Source organism: Plectropomus leopardus, chromosome 24, assembly GCF_026936395.1.
Source record: "Plectropomus leopardus strain MGB_pleo_1.0 chromosome 24, ASM2693639v1, whole genome shotgun sequence".
Taxonomy (NCBI): Eukaryota; Metazoa; Chordata; class Actinopteri; order Perciformes; family Serranidae; genus Plectropomus; species Plectropomus leopardus.
The window spans coordinates 18529286-18534463 of record NC_142199.1 but is presented as its reverse complement, the minus strand read 5'-3'; the positions used below and the strand labels follow the sequence as shown (position 1 = coordinate 18534463).

Genomic DNA, 5178 nt, shown 5'->3' with positions numbered 1-5178 from the left:
TCCAGAGAGAGGAAGCAGAGCCAGAGTGGCAGGTCTGAACGGACTCAAAACCACCCCCACCGGATCGGGCAGAAAGCTCTGCCACCTCTCCCTCCTCCCTGTCACACGGACGGGGATTTCAACTGAGCACAAGAAACGTGTGCTTCAGGAATATACACGCTAATGAAACTAGGGTCAGTAAACTGCTACTATCGCTTAAGATGTCATCAAGTCATAACCTGTTGGTTGGGCTGTAGTCTATGATGTCATTATGTCATCAGCTGTTGTATGTGCTGAAGTCTATGATGTCATCAAGTCATTAAGTAATGTACAGGCTGCAGTCTGTGATGTCATCAATTCATCCATTGTTATTCGGACTGCAGTGTACAGTGTCATCAAGTGTTGTTTGGGCTACAGTCTATGATGTCATCAAGTCATCAGCTGTGTTACTGGCTGAAGTGTATGATTTCATCAAGTCATCAGCTGTTGTTTGGGCTGCAGTCTATGATGTCATCACGTCATCAGCTGATGACTGGGCTTCAGTCTATGATGTCATCAAGTTGCAGCTGTTGTTTGTGCTGCAGTCTATAGCTGTGTCCCAGTTCAGGGTCTGCATTCTTCGGAGGCTGCATTGAAGGCCGATTATGTCCTAGTGCTGCGCAAAGGCTGTCCCATTTGGTCACAATTCGAAGGCTCCTCCTTGAGCAGCCCACAAATGCGGCCTTATTTTCCCTCTTTTTGGAGGACACATCGCTACTATCCTTCGCGGCCTTCCATTTCCCAAGATTCCTTGCACACCGGTTATTCTCAAAACTCTTTTGTCATCATGGCAGCACAGAGCGGAGATCGGACCGCAGATTTCACATTCAAATGTAAGTGAAAATTAAACGCCAGATATGTTAAACTTTGAGGGACCTTAAACTAAACAAGACCAATATCAGCTTTGGAACTGAACATTTCTTCACATCTCATAAAATATAACTGAAAAATCCTCTTTGATTAACAATAGAACATTTGTTGCGTGGCTTTGTGAGAAGTGTTCAATATCTTGGGATATTTAGGTAAACTAGAACCTCTGAGACTGTGGCCGAACGTTTTCTCCGTGACATCACGCTCACATCATACATTCCGAGTTCCGGAACTTTCAACTGCTTCTGTGCAGAGGCAGTTGAAAATTCTCACACTTTTTGTGATATAGGTCTATGTCATAGACTATAAATAATATACATGTTTTGCATTTAGCTGAAAGGGGGCATATCTCCACCTGTATACTGAGACAAGGACAGCCATCCAATTAAATGGCCTAATCCAGCTACACTGTCGCGCCACTGAAATGTAATGTTTGTCAGTAAATTTGAGTAAAATATAGACATTGCATATACAGTGAGCATTTACCACATGAAACACAGATGTGGAAGTGAATTCTTTGTGATATGGATCACCTCCATCTCAGGAAAATCAGTCAACCGGTGGGAAAAATCACTTTTAATGATGGGATCATATCTAATGCGTCTAAAAATGTTCTGAGGATAGCTGCTGTGTGCAGGTCCTTGTATTCACTTTCCTCCATTTCCAATGATTCCAAACTGCTGTTCTTCACTTCCTGACAACCATCTGACTTTCACGTGTCATCAGCATCAAATGACTGAAAAAGACCGATAGCAGCTCATCTTTTGCTCGCTCACGACACATTTCCTTCTAAGTCCGGCTTGGATATGCTGTGACTTATTCTGCAATGATAAAGCCACTCTACACAATCATTCTAGAGTTATGAATAGCAATATGTTTCTGTTTGGTAAGTGTGTGGCGAAGGTCATTCCAAGTAACGCACTTTATGGATAATATAAAAACATAAGGTCGAAAGCATTAACATGCCAGTTAGGTGTCATAGTACTGCGCCACCTACTGGCAACAAGAAGTAAGCCTTGTAAGACAGTTTAAGATGATATTTACATGCTGTGATCCATAATTCATATCCAGGAACATGAGTAGAATGTGTTCTCCAGCGCGACACGGTGGACACAAGGAAAGAAAGAAAAGAGAAAGTCGTCAGGTGACATGGTGTTCGAATGACAAGAGGTGAAAATCCAAGAAGCTCCACACTGAAGTCTTCTCTGCCTCACTTTTTATTTTTTGACATATGTATTATATTGATATATGCTCCTTTCTCTCCCTCACAGATGCAGATCCGCTTGATTTTGGCCTGCATTTCCACCGCAGACAGAGAACGCTGCCCGGAGACAAAGGCATAAGCGCAGAACCAAGAGGCCTTTACCAAGAAAAAAGGACACACAAAACCATCTACAGTGAGGAGACAATATGATAAAAACACACCTATTTACAATATTTTTATATATTTATATATCATATATTCATATTTATATATATATTTCTAAACAGAAGTCATCCAGGTACATCAAGCTCAGACAACTTTATAGTAAAATAATACATACTGTCGTGCACTCCTGGCTCTCTGGCTTGCGGCGGAGACAGAGGCTGAGCTGCTGCTGCTGCTGCTGCTGCTGCTGCTGCTGCTGGCGGTGGCGGTGGCCGCAGCCTTGCTGGTCGTGGCAGTGGCGGTGGCTGCAGCTTTGCTGGTGGTGGCGGTGGTGGTGGCGGTGGCTGCAGCAGCCCTCGCTCTCTGTCTGTCTCTCTGCCGGACATAGCGGACGGCGTTCTCCATCTGCGAGCCAGGAGCTGGCGCCATCCTCCGGAGGTAGTTGACAAATCTATACAAATCAGACAATTGGTCACATGATTATTGTCATCAATAGTCAGTTGAGCAAATAAATGAAAAAATAGAATTCAAACGTTGCAATAATGTACCGGATCTTTTTGGAGTCCTCAGACTCATACAGGGCCTGCAGGGTCTCGAACTTAAAGTCCCCAAAGCCAACAAGTGCCTGTCCCTCCTGTCCGGGCTGGAGGGACCTCACCACGCCTCCTCGAGCACGCGGTGGAACCTGACCGCCTCCACAAAGTCAGGATACGCCGAGGAGGCGCGGGTGAAGGCGTCCTGTAGGTTCACAGAGGGAGGTTAAAACTGGACACTCCTCTAATTGTATGATGCGTATCAGATCAAAGGACGTCACCTTGTTGGCCGTCAGTGGGGACTGAGACCCTGTCCTCTCTCGCTCCTTCTGGTGGGAGGCGACCAGGTTCTGGCGTGACCACGTCATTCTCAGGAGCCAGTGGAAGGTCTTGCCCTGGTATCTCCCGAACTGGACCTTCCACCGGCTCAGGACGAGGGTGGCGTTGGCGGTGTTGCCACCCTCGGAGGTGACGTGGGCCTGTGCCTCTGCATCCACCTCCTCCGGCTTCTTTGCCCGGTATGGGGCCTGGCCCCCGGCAACCCGCAGCAGGCCTACAGCCTGGGCCTCTGAAGAGGCCCTTAACAGGAGGGTCCCGTTAGGGGCCCTCCTAAAAGTAGGATGTTCCATCTAAACAGAGAAAATGAACGTTAGCAGAATACTGGCAGGAAATACTTTATGATCATCATAAAGAAGACAAGATGACGATAAATGACGCGTAGCCTCGGACTTACAGTTAAGGTTCTCCTTAAATCTTCAAAATCTGTAATGACAGTGAGGAAACAGCACATCTCTGGACTCAGGTCTCTTTTATGTACAAAAGAATACAAAAGAAACCTCTTCATTACATTATCACAGATGTTCTAACCTTATTATCTGTATGAAATAAACATCTGGATGTGTCTGATTAAGCAGCTGTGTAACACTCCTCCGGACTGCTGAAATACACACGTGAATGAATGAGTGAGTGAATGAATGAATGAATGAATGAATGAATGATGAAACATGATGCAATATTAAACCGGCGCCGACGGCACGGCAAGTTGTGTCAGACTGCGGGTCACCGTTAGCTCGTGTCTCATTAAGAGACTGTGCTCAGCTCTGCTAATTGTCGGTTCTGGCGCTGCGGCCAATAAATAATGTACACGATTGATTCCGTCAGCGGTGATAAAACTCCGGTCAAAACGCAAGTCCGTGCCAACGTTAATGCCTCCGAAATCGCGAACGGGGGCTGCGAAGGACCGGGAAAAAAAACACCGCCGTTGACACGGCGCGATTGGCAACGTTTTGCTGCTCACAATTCGTAAAAATATGACAAATGCTGTACTCACGAACTTGACTCCGTGGGGTCCGATCTTGAACTGAGCGCCGGTGCGGGGAGAATCCAAGATGGCGATCGCGAGGTGGCTTGTTGAGTCAAATCGAGCCTTCTGATTGGACGCCCAAAAGTTGGGATCGTGTGATTGGCCGACGCTGTTGGAACATGAGTGACCCAACAAGCCCTTGTTGGCACAGAGACGATGGCATTTCCAGGGGCGCAAGGATGACACGCAAATTCATGAAGCGTTCCTTATTTTTAACCTAAATAAGTTTTTAAAAATTGGAACGTGCATGCTAAAATTGAAATATAATTCAAATTGGACCAAAATTTACTTAAATTGGAAAATAATTACTAAAATTGGAACAACAAATAAGTTCAAATTGGAACATCATTACTTAATTTCGAACATCATTGCTAAATTTGGAACAGCATTACTTAATTTCGAACATCATTGCTAAATTTGGAACAGCATTACTTAATTTGGAACAAAATATTTTTAAATTATAATGTCATTACTAAAATTGGAACAACAAATATACTAAATGTGGAACATCATTACTAAATTTGGAACATCATTACTTAATTTCGAACATCATTACTAAATTTGGAACATCATTACTTAATTTCGAACATCATTACTAAATTTGGAACAGCATTACTTAATTTGGAACAAAATATTTTTAAATCGTAACATCATTACTAAAATTGGAACAACAAATATACTAAATTTGGAACGTCATTATTAAATTTGGAACATCATTACTTAATTTCGAACATCATTACTAAATTTGGAACATCATTACTAAATTTGGAACAAAAGCACTGAAACTGAAGTAAAAATGTACTTTAGTTGTGTGATTGGTTCCACTGCTGAAACAAATAAAGTCAGGCTCCTCAGATGATGGAGATGAGCAGTGGATAATGGAGGTAGCTGCTGCTGAGCAGGAGGTAGCTGCTGCTGCTGCTGAATGGGAAGTTGCTGCTGCTGCTGCTGAATGGGAGTTAACTGCTACTGCTGTGTAACGGGAGGTAGCTGCTACTGCTGCTGAGTGGGAGATGGCTGCTACT

At 44.1% G+C, this 5178-nt stretch overlaps 1 pseudogene; it reads right to left on the bottom strand.

Annotated features, from left to right (window-relative positions):
• Positions 1-1660: 1660 nt before the first annotated feature.
• LOC148185561 (uncharacterized) lies at positions 1661-3449 on the bottom strand (annotated as a pseudogene).
• Positions 3450-5178: the final 1729 nt, after the last annotated feature.